Genomic DNA, 19,398 nt, shown 5'->3' with positions numbered 1-19,398 from the left:
ATCGAAGCGCTGGGCTGTAAGCACTCGGGGTCAGTCTCCGTGCCCAGGCCAGCCCCCACCTGCCTGACCCCACCCGCCAACGTGGACCACACATCACTCAACACAGCATGACTGAGCCACAGGAGGGTGAGAGGCAGGTGTCTGGGACGTGGCAGAGACAAGCCTTCCCGGCTACCGCTGTCACCGCCTCACACTCCCTCGAGGATGACCATCCACTCCCAGGCCAGAGCTGGGACACTGTGCCTTGGGGAGCTCTTTTCCTCTTCAAGGCTGCCTTTTCATAATAAAAATCACTATCATCAGTGAGGCGTGGCATGTGCCAGGCAATCTGCTCACACTTCATAGATTAGCCCAAGGAGTCTTCTGCACGGTCCTCTGAGTGAAGTGTGATTGTCCCCTTTTTACGAGGGACCGCAGGTTTAGGATGGAAATGCCTGCCAGGCTCACAAATCTAGCGGGAGAGAGCCCACGCCCTTAGGAGAGCTCTACCATCACCCTGTTCCTACTGGAAGTCTCCACAACAACGAAGTCCAGGCGTGCATTAAGCACACTCCTGGGCCCCGCCCTCCTCCCCCTCCTCCGAAGTGACCTCCCCCGGCCATGTACACTCAAGTCCTGTATGAAAGGAGACGGCAGCACAGGAGAGTGTGGCATCCACTCCTTGGCTCCTCAACGTACACCACGACCCTCTCTGACTGCAAGTCGTCAGGCCATATGACATTGAGAATCATGGAAGAACAAGCTGGCTAGACTCACAGGGGGGTGGGGTCAGTTGAGATAAGGCACATTTCAGTCATGATGTCAGGGACTGGCAGGCTCGCCCGTATGGCCGACAATGTGCCTTCCCATGGCATGGACATCGCCCTCACACCTTGCTTCCAGGATCCCTAGAAACCTAACCTGCGAGTCCATCCCCAGTTCCTCTTTATCTAAGAGCTCCGATAAGCTCACGACCCCCGGAGCGTTCACTCACATGAGAAAGCAGGAAAGAGCTTCCGCATCAGGACTCTGGGGAAGGTGTCTCCGGGCCAGTGGCTTGAGGCGCTGCCACCGTCGGAAGTTACTGTACACGCTCTGGTGGTTCGAGCAGTCCTCCTGCGAGGCGTAGGGCTGGTTGGTGTCCAGGCTGCCCTCCCTGGAAGTGCCGTGTGGCCATGGCCCAGAGTTCACCGGGCGAATGTTAGGGGCCATCTGGGCAGCTGGTGGTGGAGCTTGAGGAGGAAAGCCTGGGGTCCAGCCTCCCCTGCCAGCCTGAGTAACTCCAACAGCTGGAGCAGTCACAATGGTCTCCATCGCAGGGGTGGCTAAGAATATGGGTGCAGGACATGCAGCACTCCCGCTGAGGGCCCCTGGAGCGCTCCAGTTGAGGGGGCCCTGAGGAACGATAAACGTCGGAGTCTGGGGGGCCTGCACTGGCCTCCCTTGTGACCTGACTCGGACAGTGAAGTTGCAAGCCCCAGGGGCACGGGGGCCACAGCCACCGTTAGCCACCAAACGCATCCTGGGGAAAGCCGGCAGCAGCAGGCCGCTGCCAGGAGGGAATGCGGGGGCGATGAGAGGTGGCAGGTGCTGCTCCCAGGGGGGCCGGTGCTGGGCGCCAGGAATGGGTGGAGGAAAGGACACTGCCGTGAAAGTAGACAAGGAGGCACCGGGGTTCATGGGGACATCCGTTCCCAGCACTGCAGATGCTGTTGAGGCAAAGGAAAGGAGTGAATGGAGGAGGAGAATGGGCAAGTGGGACTGAGGCTTTCTGCGGCATCAGAGTGTAAATCACAGATGAGAGACACTTGGACAGGGGAAACTGCAGCGGGCAAATATCTTCAAGTGATTTTCATGCCCTGACCTCCAGTTGAGAATTATTCCACTGGTGACCCCACGCCCATCCACCAAGCTCCCTGACCCCTGCCTGCCAAGAAGAAATTGCCTCAGCAAGAACTCACTTGGAGAGCCTCCCTAAGGCACACCCTGGCACCTAAGCCTCACAGGCTGTCTCCCAAGACCTGGAGCTGTGTGGACATCCGCTCTGTGAGAAATGCCCCTCGGCCGGCGTACTAGCAGGTAGGGGCCTTCTGCAAGGTAAGTTCTAGGCCCCCAAAGGCCCTTTGTGGACAGGCACTGTGTGAAATATTAGGGCCCCACCTCCTCCTCAGTCCTCCTTTTCCTGATGCTCAGTATAAACCCCCTCTTTCTTTCCTAGCCTCACAAAACAAAACAAAATGCTGGAAAATATCTCTAATGGAATCCTGATACAAACCCATGACACTGGCCCAGAAAGCACCTGCATCTCAGAACAACCCACAGCAGATACGTAACATGGGCCAGGTCCTGCCACCCCCTCCCCAGTGCCCAGAGTCACTGTCATCAGTCAGGAGTTCTGTTCCTAGGGGCTTGGGGTGGTCTCAGAAGTAGGCACGTGTCCCTTAGATTCTGTCATTTCACAGCCAGTGATGGCTGCAGAGGATTAAACAAGGGCCAGGGAATTGTCATGTTACATTGGTCGTGGGAGTACAGACCGCCTGTGGTCCTTTCCCTTCCAGCTCCCAATAACGGAGAGACAATCTGAGATGCAGGCATAAGCCAGATGCCATGGTGATCAAGTTGTCTGAAACACATCCCCGTTCAGGAGAACAAGGTACACACCACGGTGCACCTAACGAACCAGAACAGATGTCATAGGACGTTTAACAGTAACACAGAAGATCATCTGCCTGATCCTGGGCTACACTCCTTCCCCCTTGAAAAGAGGAAGCAGCCTTCATAGACATTCCACCCGAACCAACCCCACTCCACATCTGTTCCCTGTCCATGAAGGAGTGACATGAAATAGGAACAAACTCTTCCTCTCAAGGCAGCCTGAGGGTCCACCATGAGATACTGGACAAGATGAAGTAGGTCTGAAGTACTGCCATTCCACAAAAGGAAGAACAATTCAGAGCAACTCAGAACCTGAGCCCTCTGTTGCCTGAAGTTACACGTAACGGTTGCCCATCCCCTGTTGAATCCAAGGCAACAGTTACCTGAACTGAGAAGTGAGCTCTGGGCTGGGAGGAGTGGACCAGGTGTGGGCTGCGGCAGTTAGAGTAACCCCCTGCCTAGCTCTCGGAGAGGACACTTCACTGCAGCTCTGGCCACACACAGCCCCATTGAATAGTTTTCTCACCAAGACCATCTCTCCCCACGGCCCCCTGAGATACAGTATGCTCCTGTTTAAATCCCTTTGAAAGATATGGTGAGGCAAGCTTCAGGTGCCTCAGGAACACAATACAGCTCTAGGCTTTCCTCATGACCCTCCCTGTGTCACCACCAGGACATCACACACATCCTTACACACACGTTTCAAAGTGGCTTGTCTCCCTTCTAGAAAGAATCAAACTGTCTGCTGCCATCCTTTCTCCATAGCCAGGGCAATTCCTCTTGATCCACCTCCAACGACCCCTCCTCCCCAGGGCAGTCTCAGGTTTCTTCAGGCTCCCCAGTCTCCCCAGGTGAAATGTCCTTTGTGCGTCCAGTGCTCTCTTCTCCCTCTACTTCAGTCCAACTATGTGCCCACAGTTAAGTGTAACGTGTGAACCCGAAGGATGTGAGGATGGCAGGGTCTCTGAGAACACACCCCCAGCCTATAGGCTTACCTCCTATTGAAGCCATCCTGCAGGCTTGGGCACGGACTACTGCTGCCTGGAAGCCTCAATGAGAAAAGTCAAGACCAGGAGCCAGAGAGCGACCTGCTTCAGCAAACGCTCGGGATCCAAGTCAACGAGGGACACGTTTGAAAGTAAACAGGAAGATGCGGGCTGAACCGTTCTGCGGTGGGGGAGGGGCAGAGGGCACGTGGGTCGGGGTGGCGTGCGCCGGGGGGACATTCCACGAGGGATCTGGCAGGTAGGCAAGAACCGGAAGTTCCTTCCACCTCCCACAGTGGCAACACAATTGGCGTGTGCCTCTTTAGGCAGTTTATAAACTGTTGTTTTGATACACGGCACCGAGGTTGACCATGACAGCCCCTTCCTTTCCTTTCACGTCTTTATCCATCAACCTAGGTTTTTTGTTTTTTGTTTTGGTTTTTTTTTTGCGGTACGCGGGCCTCTCACTGTTGTGGCCTCTCCTGTTGCGGAGCACAGGCTCCGGACGCGCAGGCTCAGCGGCCATGGCTCACGGGCCCAGCCGCTCCGCGGCATGTGGGATCTTCCCAGACCGGGGCACGAACCCGTGTCCCCTGCATCGGCAGGCGGACTCTCAACCACTGCGCCACCAGGGAAGCCCTGGAGCTTTTATAATGAAGGAAAACTTAAATGATTTGCAACCAATAACTTCATACTAGAGGAATGGTGAGGCAAAATATTGTACCCAGGCACTCGAGAAAGGCAGGCTTCCTTGTTGCTTCCTCCCTTTGTTCAGTCATTCAACCAATTATTTACAAGATTCTCACTCATAATTCTGATACAGTATTTGAAGGACTCTTCTCAAGGCCACTGATACAAAAATTGCACTGTGCAAAAATTAGCCAGTCCCAATTCTGCAATCACTTTTGTAATACTTCAAAATCCTACACCCCACAGACAGAGATAATCAAATTAGACCAAATCTAATTTGGGAAGACCAGTCACAGGAGGGAGTATCTAAAAGTCCTTTGGATCATGATCTCTGACTATTCCTGCACAGAATTTGGGGGCGGGCATTGACTACTGACAAAAAAACATCTCTGGACATGCATCACAAAACTTAGAAGACAGTTCATTTCCACTCAATCACGAAACATTAAAGAAACGAAGAGATACCATGTTTGTGTCTTGTGGAGTTTTCAAGTCTGCACTTGGAGGCGCTTAGTGCTGTTACAGGTGAGGGGTCTTCAGAGGCATCCTGTTGAGTGAGAAATGCTCTAATCTTGCATTTGACCAGAAAGCGGATCTGATGATTGAAGTTTCTTTGGGAAGTATTACAAAGTCAGGTCAGTAAGTTGATCCCGCTACTATTTTTGTTGTTGTTGTTTTTTTATTGTCAACTGAAATTCTGCAAGATATTATAAAAAAGGAGGGAGGGAAAGTCAAATTGTTCCCATACTACCTGTTGAAATTGGCCCAGATTGTCAACTCTTTCTCAAAATTATTAAAAAAAAAAAAACCCAAAACCGTACAAAGGAAACACCTGTGAACACTGAGAAAAAATATTGCAGTAGAGTAAATGCGTTGGAAAAACTCTAGGAACGGAGTCAGGAGACAGTATCTTAAGAGTGTTTCCCAGGTCTGAAATTCTTTGCTAGCATTGTTCTTTAACGGAAACTTCAGGTGTGCTAGGAAAAAGGACCTACTGTTTTTTGAAAGGCATTAACAAGAACCAAGGAACTGCAGTCCAAAAGGCATGAAAGTACTTGCCCCAATTTGAGGCTACTGTGCTTACAGCGGAGCTCTCCAGAACTCTTTGTAGCTAAGTGCATGGGTTTCACGAGTGCAATATAAAACTCACGAGTGCACATTTCACAAGAGCTGGTCTTAAGAAGAGACCGTCACGAAGGTTCCCGGCGAGGAGCGTGGCCAGAGAAGTTCCGCAGCGTGCCCGAACCTCCATTTCTCTCCTCTCCTGCAGAGACCTCCGAGGCCCGCGCACCCCGCGCCTGCACGCCCGCGCATGCCTGCGCACGCCCACTGGGGCGGGTCTCTCGGGCAAGCGGACCGCCGTCCTCCAATGGCTCCCGGCGTCTGTTGGGGTAGTTTGCTCCGGAAGACAGGAGCGCATGCGCGAGCGCGGAGGGTGGGGCCCCAATGGCTGTCCGGCGGGGGAGGGGCGTGTCATGGCGGCCTCTAGAGTCAATTCTAGGAATCCTGAGGTAAGGGGTACGGGGACTTTTCACCCCTCAGGTGTCACCGCTCTGCGCTGTTGTTCACCTTGTGGGTTATTTGTGCCCTTGTCCCTGTAAGGAGACTCCCCACAATGTGGATTCACGCCCCCATAGAGCTCGATTCCCTTGAGATGTTTACCCCAGGATTATTGGCACCACTGGGGAGCCGGCTGCATGAAGGGTTCAGTGATTGCGGGGCCTACAGTGGGGGGTAAATAGCGTGTGCGAGCTATTAAACAGGTGCCGTTCTAGTCTGCGCGTTGTGAAGAGTACAAAAGCTAGAGGGAAGTTCTTGCGAGTTGAAAACCCTCATCTGGTTCCGAAGGTGTAGCTCAGGTGATTGGAAAATGAGTGAAGATGGAAGGAACACACTCATCGTTTCACTAGTGTCTTCCTTCTTATCATAAAAACATCAGTCAACACTTATGTTCAAACTGCATTCTTTTGTCAGTGATGCGAGCAACTTTGCTGAATGTGGTAATAAACATGTATTTGTAGTCTGGTGTCAAATCATGATTGATTTGCAAGCATAGATGGGGTCTGTACATATTTAATTGGTTGGTGGGAATCTGATATGTAGTCAAATATGTGGGTTGGTTTTGTCCGTGGATATTTGTGTTTGAAGGGAGGTCATGCCTGTGCTTTTGTGAAAGTGTGTAAGAGTGAGTGTTGTATTTGGAGGGTGTTGAGATGTGACGCAGGCATACTCAAGGAGTTGGTGGTTAGGTGTTTGTAATTTGGTGTTTGGGGAATATGTTTACATGTGTTTTTTTCACCCATGAATTTGGGGATTTGTGTGTGTCTCATGGTGGATTTGGAAGGATTATCTGCATATGCATAAGGGCAATGTCAGGAAAAGTAATGGTGTATATTACTTTGGGTGTCCAGTCTGTTTATTTTGTATATTTGGGGAATGTAGGCTGATCATTTGTGTATTCAGGGCATGTTGTATGGTTATGGGGTGTTTGTGGGTGTGCATTTTCAGGAGCTGTCTATGTATATTTGGATGTGTAGAGGGCAAGTCTGTGACTCTTTTATGGGGCTGGTGGATGTTGAATGTGTAGGTATGTTGTGTTTGTATGATCCTGTATTCTGCAAGATGGCAGAGTTAATTCTGTGTGAGAGGTTGGGAATGTGGGGTTATGTATACGCCAGTAGTGTGGTACTGTGTGTGTATTTGGAACAAAGGGCGTATAGGGTGACATTATTGCCTATTTGTAGTGTACTGGGTAATTGTGGTTCTATTTGGGACTTGTGGAGAGTTGTGTGTTAAATGAGTTTGTGTGTGTGTTCAAGGGGCATGGCCACTTGGAGGAATATTTGCTGAGGCTGTGCATTTGTAATTTTCAGTAGGAGCCTCTTAGGCTTATGTATTTGGGGAAGTGAGTATATGTGTATCTGATAGAGAGGTGGGGGTTCTATGTTTCTACAGGGAAGATGGACAATTGCATTTATATGTATTAGAAATATGTGATACGGGTATTTGTTAGTACTTGCATATGTGTGAGCTGGCTCCTGATAGCTAGGGATAATTTGATATATGGAAGTTGTTTCATAAATGGTTTGCTGGAGATATTTCCATGTATCTTACTTGTGTATTCTAAGCCGTGTGCGTGTCCATCATCAGGTGCATGCATTATCAAAGTTTGATCATAAGGTATGGAGTTGTTAGGAGTATTCAAAGTGTATTTCTTTGGAGAACGCTAGGGTGTTTATACATGTGTTTGGTAGGAGTAAGAGGTGGTCTGTCTATATATTCAGGGTGAGGGTAGAAATATATATATACACACACACATATACAGTTTATATGTTGGGGTAGTGGTGGGGAGCTTGTATTCTGAAGAGGTAGCATAATGTATAGTGTTTGGGAGGGGATCCGTATGATCAGGGGTTAGGAATATTTGCATGTGTGTGTCCATAGGTGTGTGAGAATTGTGTATGTATATTAGTAAGAGTGCAGAGGTTGCCGGTGTTTTTCTGTTTTGAGTGTGTCTGAGCATTTGGGGTGTATACTCATGAGTAGTTTGTGGGTGTGTGTATTTGTGATTTGTGAGTGTATCAGGAGGATTAGAGTCCTCTATGTGTCTATTTCAAAATGTAATGCCTGAAGAATTTAGTGGTGTTGCTTGTATGTGTGTTCTCAGTATTAGTGAGGTGGACTTATATGTACAGTTGACCCTTGAACAACACGGGTTTGAACCACACGGGTCCACTTATAGTGGATTTCTTTTTCGGTAAATACTACAGGACTACTACAGGATCCATGGATGCAGAGCCACTGCATGGAGGGTTGGCGCCCTAACCCCCAAGTTGTTCAAGGGTCAGCTGTATTTGATAAGTATAGGTTATTTGTGTCTGTGTGTGTTTTTGAGATCCTGGGGCTTTTTGGGTATGTATTCTGCGAGATGTGAGAGTTTAGTTTGTGTGTTTGGAAACAAGTAGACTGTGTAGGTTATGTGTGTGTGCAGGAATCCTGGAGTATATGTATTTTAGGGCTGTGGGATTGCATATGGGTCTTTTTTGGGGTTGCACATGAGACAGTTGTGTACTTGGTGAGCCTGTGTGTTTAGGTACTCAGTGTGTACATCTGGATGGCATATTGGTTGCACATGTTTGTTTTCAGGCCCATGTTGTGTGTGTATATATAGTTGTAAGAGTGGAATGTGAATATTCAGGGTGAGTAAGGTTTCATCTGTAAAAATTTAGGTAGTAAGAGGTGGTCTGTTTGTGTATTTATTCAGGGTGAGGGTAGAAATGCACGTGTGTGTTCAGGATATATATATATATATATATATATATATATATATATATGTATATGTACAAACACATATGTATATCTGGTATCTTTTTGGTTATATATCTGTGGTGGGAGTTGAGGGTTCTACTTGGGGTGTAAGTGGATTCTGTGCACATATTCACAGGAAAAGGTATGGGATGTGCTGGAACTGGTTCATAGTATCTTGGGAGAGTCAATGGTGCATATCTCTTCCCAGCTCTGTGTTTAGTGATGTCAGGTGGGTAGCTTGAAATTGGTCATGCTGGGAATATTTATACCATGTAGATACCATAAGTGAAGTCTTTCCCGCCTTTCTCGGAGAGCTTTTTATCAATCACTTGCCAGCGTACCACTGATATGCATGTTTGGATGTATGTATGTATGAAGCAAGAATATTTGGGCATCGGTGGGTATGTATGGGACACTTATGTGAATTGTGAGTGGGGCATCTGGGGCTATGGGCCTTTGTATATGTGCATTGACCCTGGTAATTGTGAATCATTGCATTGCTCCTATCAGGTTGGTCTGTTCTTTAGGGCCAGAGAATCCCCAGAAATGTTGTTGATTCCCAGTAGAAATCATGCATATGGATACAGGGGTGTCTGTACCTTAGTCAGGTGGACACTCCTTCAGCATTTGTGTGGTCCTAGCATCTGGGTCCCTAGAAGGAGGGGCCTGGTGGACAGATGGCCATGCAGAGCAGAACCTTCACAGGTGTGTTGTTGGCGTGACAGGCAGCAATCAGAAAGTCATGGGGCTTCCCGGCTAGGAGGTCAGATGACCAAGGGCTCTCCCAGGAAAACCCCCTGAGAATCAGTTGGACAGCTACAGGCGTTACTGGCTCTTCTGTGGCACAGCTGACGTACAAGGACACCCTCCACATGGGGTCCAGAGCCACGTGTCCCTGAGCCCAACTGCCCCAGGGTGGTGGGAACTGTTGCGTATCAGGCTGGTCAACTGTATCACTAGGTCTCAACCAACCTGTCTCATGGAAACCTAAGACCTCACGGATAGGCAGGACCTCTAGGGATCACTGAGCTTACAAGGACAGAGGTAGGGAGGCTTTGTCACTGAGGGAGAGTTGGGGACTGAGACCTGGAGAGCCTGGGGCGTCCCACTCTGAGGAGATATGGCTCTGATGTTCCCAAACCCTTTAGACATGTTCTCTGTTCTTTTCTGAAGGCTCAAGATGCTTCTAGCAGTGGGAAGCTTATCTCAGTTTCATGTTTCTCTGACAGGATGAACTGACCCTTTTATTCACTATTCTACATCAAGCTGCAAACCCATCAGAGGGAACCATGTGATCACTGTAGCCACCAGCTGACCCCACAGCCACCTTGTGCCTCCCTTGGAGCCACCCAAGCATTTCTGCGCCTTCTTTATGGTGAGTCTTGTGGCCTTTTCTCTCTCATTGTGACTCCTCCTGCCAATAAAACATGCTGTGAATGTTAACAAAAGGAAGCCTCCACTAGAATTGGAGACTGGAAGGCCCATAGAGGGAGCTCTCATGCCGTGTCCCTCATCATCAATTACCCCCACAGGAAGAGGTCATTTACTGACCCCAAAGAGGAAGTGCAACCCCTTTACTACCCCAGCTGGAGGAGGGAAGACTTCCTTCCTGGCCAGCAACAAGATATAGAAAATAGAAATAGCTAATAGAAAATTCCGCAGTTTAGCCAATGAGACGCCATTGTCACCTGAAGTTTTACTTTCCTCCAGTGAACTTTCATTTTTTCCCTTGATGATGACTTTCTTTCCTTGTCCCACCCTCCTTACTATACAAGCCTTCTGGGACTTCCCTGGTGGTCCAGCAGCTAAGACTCCACGCTTCCAATGCACGGGGCATGGGTTCGATCCCTGGTCGGGGAACTAAGATTTCCACATGCCATGTGGCATGGCCAAAAAAAAAGAAAGCCTTCCATGTTGTGTAACCCGTTGGAGTATCTCCCTTTCTATCAGATGAGATGCTGCCTGATTCATGAATGGTTTAATAAAGCCAATTTATTCAAAATTCAAAGTAAATCTTCCAATTTACTCAGTTAAATTTTGTTTTTTAATACATTGGTGGCATGCAGAGGTGGCCACTAACAGTTTAATATGTATCCCTCCAGAAATGTTCTGTATAAAAATATGTGTGTGCACTTTTCTAAAATCCACTCTTATGATTGCTACTGCTAACAAGATGATTTTATGATTAAATGCTTATCTTTTAAAAAAGAAAAAGGTAAATATATTGGTGGCAGTGATGGGATCTGAAGCAAATTTCTGATAACATTTGGGACAAGGAGAAACAGGTGTGGTGCCCACAACTCCTTAGAGTTCACTGTCTTTCTGGCCATTCCTGAAGGTTGTTGGTAAGCTCCTCTTGGTTTGAGCTCCATTCTCTTTGCGTTTGTGCTCCCAATCTAATTGGCTTTCCTTTACAGGGCAGGTCAGTTTGGCTGGTAGAGGATTCTCCCTGAGGCCAAACCCCTAGCCTTTCAGATGGACATTCCCAGGACACAGTAACATCTCTTGGTGATTGCCAGTGTATTTTTGAGTGGTAAACCACAGCCCCTAATTTGTTCCCTGGACTCCACACTGCGCACTGCTGACAGTGTAGTCTGCACTCGCCCATCTGTTTGGAATCAGCCCCCAGTTTCCATGCTTGGAGCTGTTGGTGGCGGCTATAGTTCTCCATTTTGTTTGGAATCAGTTTGCAGTCCCCCTTCCTTGGGTTTTGCCGGTTGGATCTTTTTCCTCAGTCCAAGGATCCCTGGGAATTGGTGGTGGTGCATACCAGGCCTTCTTTTGTCCAGGACATAGTAACATCTCTTTGTTACTGCTGATATATTAAGGCGCAGTTTTCTTGTGTGTTCTTTTGGGTTGACAAAGCTAAGGAAATGAGATCTTTTATCACCAAAGAGTTGAGAATGCCAGCTTCTGGCACACCTGCTTATTTTATATTTAAGAACTATGGTCCTGGAGGTTGTAGATATTTAGAAAGATGACAAAATTATACTAATATTGATCTAGAATTACAGTGGTCATTGTGGGGCATGTTCCAGTTAGACAAGATTGTTCATTTAAGGAAAACACTAGAGAGCAAGGGTTCACAGATTGCACAGGGAGAATGAGATGCCTGCTTTACTCGGTATGTAAAAGTTTACAGAAGGTTTCAAGATTCCAAAATAGCTTCGTTTAGAGACTTAGAACAAAAAGCTAATGCAAAATTAAAGAGACAAAAGGTACCTGAAACAAAAGACCACTGGACGGATGTGACTGCAGATTTAACTCCTACTGTCCCCCCCTTTCCTTTTTCACCTGAGTACTCTTGTTTTACTCATTTTCTGTCTGAAATACTTTTCTATTCCAAAGAGAATATTTAACAATTGCCATTTAAAGTAAAACTACCTGAGGTTGCAGGTGAGCCCCCTCAGGTGTCCTTTACCTCTTGGTCAAAGATTGAACTGAGAACTGTAGTTAAAGAACTCTCTAAACCTAGGGAGGAAACCCCAACATTTTTTGAAGAATTTAGAGTCACTGTCAGGGCGTATGTCCCCAAACTGCTAGATCTTTATCCGCTTGTACACATGTTGGTAGGACTGGGTGAAATCCCAGAATGGATGTGGGAAGCAAAATGACATAATCCCTAGGATGATATTCAAGATCCTCAACCTAAAAAGGCTTGCAGAATAACAACTAACCTTTTATAAGCTATTCCTAAAATCTTCCCTGCTCACACTTGGTCTATTATTAATTGGCCTAATAATGATTGATCTATTATTCACTCGTACAAACAAAAGAGGGGTGAATCTGTGGAAGACTTTAGAGCCAGTTTGGCAGCTCTCTTTTTACAGCAGTTGGTGTTCCAAGGAATAAAAAGGCCACTCAGCCTGCTTTAACTGCCCTCTTTGTAAATGGATTATCTTCTGAGATTAGTGGATTGATAAAAGGGCAGAAAAGAGGGTGGGAGGCTCTAGGCCTCACTGAACTCGTGACTATAGCGGAGCATTTTGAAAGGACCCTGGAGTAAGACCACAAACAGAAATCCACCAAGCTCCTAGCCTTACAGTTACAATAGCTCTAAGGCAAGAGACACAAAATAACACCTGGGCCTCCCCCATTACAACCTCCTAGGGGTCCATGATCAATTCGATGACCCAAAGTTGATGTTTCATTTGTAATCAGTGAGGACACTGGAAAAAGAGGTGTCCTCAAAGGTCCTATGCAAACTCTTCACAAATGCTCTCATATCTGTCTCAAAGGGAGGGCCCCCCATGACCCTCTCCCCTAGTTGGCAGAACTCCAGAGGTTCTCTGGTCAACTATTACCAGCAATGACCTTAAACAGCCCAGAGGAAAATATAATGAAAAACTGCCAAATTTTAGTTGATACTGGAGCTATGCTTTCTACTTTAAACCCCACTCTCATATTTTACTTTGAAATCTACATTAAACTCTAACCCTAACTGTAAACATAATTACCTAACCCTTTAACACCCTACCCCTAGCCCTATCCAGAGCTGTGCTTTCTACTCTAAATCCCACCCTCAAAGAACAACAGGTCCCTCTGAGTAAAGAGGATGTTTCCATAGTGGGAGTACCTAATACAGTTCAGAGAGAATTTTTATCTCAACCAAGATTCCTTTTTGCTATGCAATATAGCCCCAGTTAATCTACTCGGTAGAGATCTCTTTTCTAACTTAAAAGGGTCGGTACATTTCGCCTCCAGTGGAGATCTCACCTTAAAATTTCCTGATCAGCCTGAACCTGATCATTTATGTTCCTTACAATCTGTCCTGGACATAAAAGCGGAAGTTCAACAAAAGTTCCCTAATTGGATGGAGATGCCTGCAATTTGGGGGGCTACTTCTGACAGTGTTAACATCAGAAGAATAAAAAAATGCAAACCTATAAAGATTCAGATAGATGTAGCTAAACCTCTCCCTAGGTTTCCTCAACAGCTATTAAAGCCTGCGGTCATACAAGGTCTCATAGCTATTGTAGAAGACTTAATTGCCCAGGAGGTAATCATTCCTGTACTCGTCCCGGCAGCATGCCAATCTTGCCTGGTTGGAAACCTGGCAGGATGGCGATTTGTCCAGGACTTGGGAGCTGTTAATAAAAATAGTTTTTCCCTGTTTTCCTGTTGTTCCAAACCTAGCCACCGTTCTGTCACAAGCTTCAACTGACTTGCAATGGTTTACTGTTGGAGACCTTTGTTCACCTTTCTTCAGCATCCCGGAGGCCCAACAGCCAATATCTACATGCCTTTACTTGGAACAATCAACAGTATACCTGCACTTTTATGCCTCAAGGGTTCACTGGGACCCCTTCTTTTTTCCTCCCAAGTACTTCACCAAGATTTAAGTACCCTCTAGTTCCCTGAGAAATCAGCCTTTTTACCATATGGAGATAACCTCCTGCTGTACTCAGCTACTGTAAAGATTCCATAAGGCTTTCATAAAAGATTCCATTTATTTGCTGCAACAGTTAGCTGAGAAAGAACACAAAGGAAAAATTACAGTTATCCGTAGACGCTGTTCATTACCTAGGACGTAATCTAAGCACTGAAGGAATTCAGCTATCTCCAGAGAGAATTAGGCTGATACAGGAACTTCCTAGACTCACAACTAAGTGCTAGCATTGTGGATTTCTAGGTTTAGCTGGTTATTGCAAGCTCTGGGTTCCAAATTTTTCTGTTACCTCTTCCACTCTATGAACTTATTAAAGATTTAGTTCCTGAACCCTTTGCTTGGGAAGATAAACATAAGCAGGTTTTTATAAGGCTAAAACAAGCACTGCAAGAGCTGCCTGCCTTAGGGTTACCCAAATGATCAGGTTCAGGTTGATCCGGAAACTTTTTTTTTTTTTTTTTTTTTTTTTTCCTGCGGTACGCGGGCCTCTCACTGTTGTGGCCTCTCCCGTTGCGGAGCACAGGCTCCAGACACGCAGGCTCAGCGGCCATGGCTCACGGGCCCAGCCACTCTGCGGCATGTGGGACCCTCCCGGACCCGGGCACGAACCCGTGTCCCCTGCATCGGCAGGTGAACTGTCAACCACTGCGCCACCAGGGAAGCCCGATCCGGATACTTTAAGGTGAGATCTCCACTGGAGGCAAAGTATATTAGCCCTTTTAAGTGCGAAAAGAGATCTCTACTTAATAGATTAACTTTAGGTTATTCAGAACCTTTTACTTTATTTGTGCATGAAAGGCATAATCAGGCCGCGCAGAACTGTGTGAGCATGGTAGTAAACATAGACCTATTGCCTGTTATAGCATACAACTTGATTCAGTTGCTTTTGCCTGTCTCGGTTGTCTTAAGGTTATAGCCACAACTGCAAATTTAGTGGCAGCCTTGGCAGATTTGACTCTAGAAAATGAAGTTTATTTGCAAACTCCTCACAGTGTCCACAGTCTTCTTAACGCTGAATTGACAACATTTCTCTGCAAGTATCACTAGATGAACTTCCTGTGAAATCCTGCTTTCACCACCTAATCTTTAAACGTTACAACGTTCTCAATCCTGCTACACTACTACCTCTGTTTCACAAAGGTGAGGGCCGTGACTGCCAGGTAACAGTGTCCCATGGGAATTCCCTGGAAGTCCATTGGTTAGGACTCCGAGCTTCCACTGCAGGGAGCGCGGGTTGGATCTCTGGTCGAGGAACTAAGATCCCACGAGCCACATGGCGCGGCCCAAAACAAAAACAAAACAAACAAACAGAAAACAGTGTCCCATTTTGTGATACCGTGTCCTGAGTAAAGATGTTACCAAGTCCAAGCTTGCTCTGCTTGCCGCACGACAGGCCATAAATCGGAGATGAGGTGTTGAGGCAAGGAATATGACTTTATTCGGAAAGCCAGCAGACCGACAAGATGGCAGAGTAAAGTCTCAAAATAACCATCTTATCGGGGTTTGGGTGCCCGTTTCTTTTATAATACAGAGACGGGGAGGAGATGAGGAGGTAAAGTAAGAAGGCCATAGGTTTTGTGAATAGCCCCTGGAATGGCCAGCCTCGGGGAGGAGATGTGTTAATTTCTTCTTAATTGTAGCCACCCACAGGTGGAAGGAGTCCATATGTTTCCCTGAACAAAGGCACTTTGGTTTAACATTCAGACAGAGCGACAGGGTTCCCCGAGGCAGGCCATTATGTACAGGTACAGACAGTATCCTTTTAGTGAACAAAAGCAGCGGAAGGCAAAGGTTAAAGTAAAAGGAACAGATCCCATGTGGAGTCCGATTTGGCTCTTCCCTGTTACAATTCCCTACTGTCAATGTCCATCCCACAGTCTTGTGGATAAAAGGGGGTGACGGCCCTTCTAATTGCTTCGTCAGATGGATCTTTCCGGGAGTGTCCACCATTGGTGCCAATGTTCCAAACGTTGGGTTTTTGTTTTTTTTGTTCCTCTCTGGAAAGTGTCTCCTTTACACCTGTAGCCTTAAAAAAATATTCTCAGCCTAAAAGTTGAGAGTTACGATCTCTTTGATGGGAATTTTGAGGGCTTCAAGCCTGGGAGGCAGCATCTCAAGTTAAGGAATTTAGCAGTTTTCTGTGTACGGGAAGATGCAAGAGTCTGGGCTCACCGAAGTCAGTCATTTGATATGTACCTCAGCTCTCCCGGGCCTGTATCCTATATTCTCATATCCTGAGTTTCGTCAGGGCTCACCGGCTCACGTTGGGGGGCTGTAGTCGCTAATGACTGATGTGTGAGGAAATATTCCATTTCTCAGATCCTCTCCTCTTGGTCAGGATTTTGACCAATATTTGGGAGACATTTCAGGATCAAATTTTGTCCCACGGCGCTGGGAGGCTCATCCCAGGTCAGGGGAGAATTCTTCTTTTTTTTTTTTTTTTTTAAATAAATTTATTTATTTATTTTTGGCTGTGTTGGGTCTTCGTTTCTGTGCGAGGGCTTTCTCCAGTTGCAGAGAGCGGAGGCCACTCTTCATCGCGGTGCGCGGACCTCTCACTGTCACGGCCTCTCCCGTTGTGGAGCACAGGCTCCAGACGCGCAGGCTCAGTTGTTGTGGCTCACGGGCTTAGTTGCTCCGCGGCATGTGGGATCTTCCCAGACCAGGGCTCGAACTTGTGTCCCCTGCATTGGCAGGCAGATTCTTAACCACTGCGCCACCAGGGAAGCCCAGGGGGAGAATTCTTGATATGCCACTCCAGGTGCTAGTTTTTGCATTAGGCCCTATTGATAATTAAAGATCTTCTGGATCCTCTATCTAATTATGATCCAGGAGACATTTTCCCTTGTTGCTTTCTCTTGTACCTAGAATCACACTATTACAATTATTTCATGTTATAAATGTGGTCTATTTCCTCAAGATGTTTAGCCATTGAAGTATTGTTGGAGGCCTGGTTACATACTGGGTAAGAGACTGTAAGAGACACCAATCTTATAAAGTAGACAGGATATAAGTAATGCAGCTAGTACCATTAACGAAGACACAGTACAGCAGGGAGACACAAAGAGCAAACAATCTGGAAACAAAGAACAATGATCAGTATAACTACTTGTAATCCAATTGCAATAGCGAGCGACCAGAGGTACCATAACTGATTTAGTGAGCCATCCGCTGTTTCAGTGTACCAGCAGTGCGTACTTAGACATGCATGGCTTAATCTTCGAGACAAGCATATGCTACTGGCAGGACCACCCATGTAGAGAGAAAAAGATAAATGTTTCAATTCTGCTTACAAGGGTATAACTTAACAAGTTACTGTAGGTCATAATTAGTTTAAGGAGAGCGTTTTGCTTACACCTGGAAAACACAGATTTAAAACAGTCATTTTTCAGATAGAAACCATAAAAATTATAACCAAAATTATAACCGTAATTATAACCCTTTTACCCAGGCATGTGCAACTAACCGTTTTTGTTAACAGCTTTATGAAGCCATCAGGTTTCCCATTAGAATTCTTCAAGTTCTTACCCAGTTCACCTTTATGGTTTGAAAATCAGAAACTTGTATTTATCCAAAGGTCCTTTCTATAAATCTTCTTGAAGAGGAAGCATTTTTGCAAAGGCATCAGAGTGAAACCATACCTGTGTACAATGGCGAAAGACTTAAGAAGGCACGTTTAAATCTGATGACAGTGCAACTGACAAAGTAACGTGGTTACTGCGGTGACATGCAACACTTTCAGATAATAAAGAGAATTCTGACTGGTAACATTTTACCAGGACATACCAAATTTTAGGAACTCCATATAATCTGTAGAATACCTGTGTCATTTGGCATACAATAGAACCTAAGAAGATTTATTGCTTACTTGACAACACTTCCCGTGTAATTCAACCTAATTAGTTAATATCTCTCTTTGGGGTGTTTCAGGGGCCCTTTGAAGCACCCCAAAGTTAGCTAGAGGTCAAAGGAACTTCATTATAATTTGATTTGGGAAGTTTTGTCAAAAAATAAGAAAAGAGTTTAAAACAGTCAGATAGGGTCACATGTCACTGTGAAACAATAGTTATTCACTTAGCCAAAGTAACAATAAAAGATTTCAAAGGCAAGTACAGAACAGATCTCTTAAAAGGTAGAAAAACTTAAAATCTGGTATCAAAGGCAGTCTAAAATCTTAAGAAACCTTGTCTTCTTAACAGAGAGAAAAGCGAAATTGAAGTTGTGCACCAGCTTACTTTTAAAATGTATTTACTCAATTAAACTTATTTTAAACTTAGTCCTGACCACATACAGAACTCTTTTTTTCAGGGTCCACTTTCCATAAACGTTCTGTCACTTACTTTAGCACAATTCTGACTTTCAAGTGGTCAAATATCTGGAGAGATTAATTTTAGATAGATCTTCCTAAAAGAGAAGTATTTTTAAAAGTTCACCTAAAGCTCTTATCTCATTTGCATTTTCTTTCCTTAAAAGTTTCTTCACATCAAGTTATTTCCTTGCTGACAAATTTGCAACAAATATAACAAGATTTTATTTAGCTTATACTAAAGCTAGGCACAATAAAAGTATTGTACTTAATGTTGATGACTCTGACAGTATGTCTATATTAATTAGATCAACAAATGAACGTTAATACCAGGTCTTAATTAATATTGAATATTTCCCAGTTCACATGAACCTGAAGCTCATTTAGCTCAGTTTCTCTTGTATTTAGAATAGTTTGGTGTGTAAGTGCTTACTTTTCTTTAAGCCAATTAAATAGAGCTCATCCACAAATCAACCTCAGCAATGTTATCCAAAGACAAAGACACATACAAGGACACAAACCTACAGAGACGTCATGGTTGTCATTTCAGAATTTCAGCAGAGTCAGGTACAGCCATGTGAAGCCCACCAGTTTACAAAAAGAGGTTGGATTCAAATTAGGTTTCTGGCAGATGGAACAAGTCAAACTCACTTGTCTAGATGGCTGAATTTTTACAGAAAAGACACTTAGGTTTTTTATTTATCCTTGATAAGTCAGTTTCTAAATTACTTTACCGTCTTTCAAAAAGGTGCATTTTAAAAAGATGGCAGAGATGAGAGTTCCTGAGAAGACCAGAAAGGACATTTGCATCTCAAAGATACAGGCAAGTTTTTCCTAGGATGACTTTGTTTCCCCTTTGTTTAATATTTACAAGCCTCTTAAGATAAACAGGGAGGGTTTGGGGAGTGGTATCTATTGGAGAGTCAATCAACTCGTTCCCCACTGTCAAAGTTCCCTGGGGCTCCTGTGGGGCAATTAGAATCGGAGGCCTCAAGTCCAAGGGAGTCCCCTGGCCTCTTATAGGATGTCCGCACAAGGGAACTTGCCCTGCTGTGGATGTGGCTCCCGGTTCAAATTGGGTGGCC

At 45.8% G+C, this 19,398-nt stretch overlaps 1 long non-coding RNA gene across 3 annotated transcripts; it reads left to right on the top strand.

Moving 5' to 3' along the window:
• Positions 1-1,510: 1,510 nt before the first annotated feature.
• Positions 1,511-19,139, top strand: LOC132484439 (uncharacterized). 3 transcript variants are annotated; one of them, XR_009531198.1, is made up of 4 exons: positions 1,511-2,076; positions 2,538-3,772; positions 9,848-9,993; positions 19,062-19,139. It is a non-coding gene; the product is annotated as an uncharacterized LOC132484439 (long non-coding RNA). The 3 variants fall into 3 exon arrangements; XR_009531200.1 differs by lacking the exon at positions 2,538-3,772 and having other exon boundaries at positions 1,511-2,058; XR_009531199.1 differs by lacking the exon at positions 2,538-3,772.
• Positions 19,140-19,398: the final 259 nt, after the last annotated feature.

Source organism: Mesoplodon densirostris, chromosome 2 (genome assembly GCF_025265405.1).
Source record: "Mesoplodon densirostris isolate mMesDen1 chromosome 2, mMesDen1 primary haplotype, whole genome shotgun sequence".
Taxonomy (NCBI): Eukaryota; Metazoa; Chordata; class Mammalia; order Artiodactyla; family Ziphiidae; genus Mesoplodon; species Mesoplodon densirostris.
Note: the sequence above shows the minus strand (reverse complement) of the source record. Positions and strands in the feature narration are given on the sequence as shown.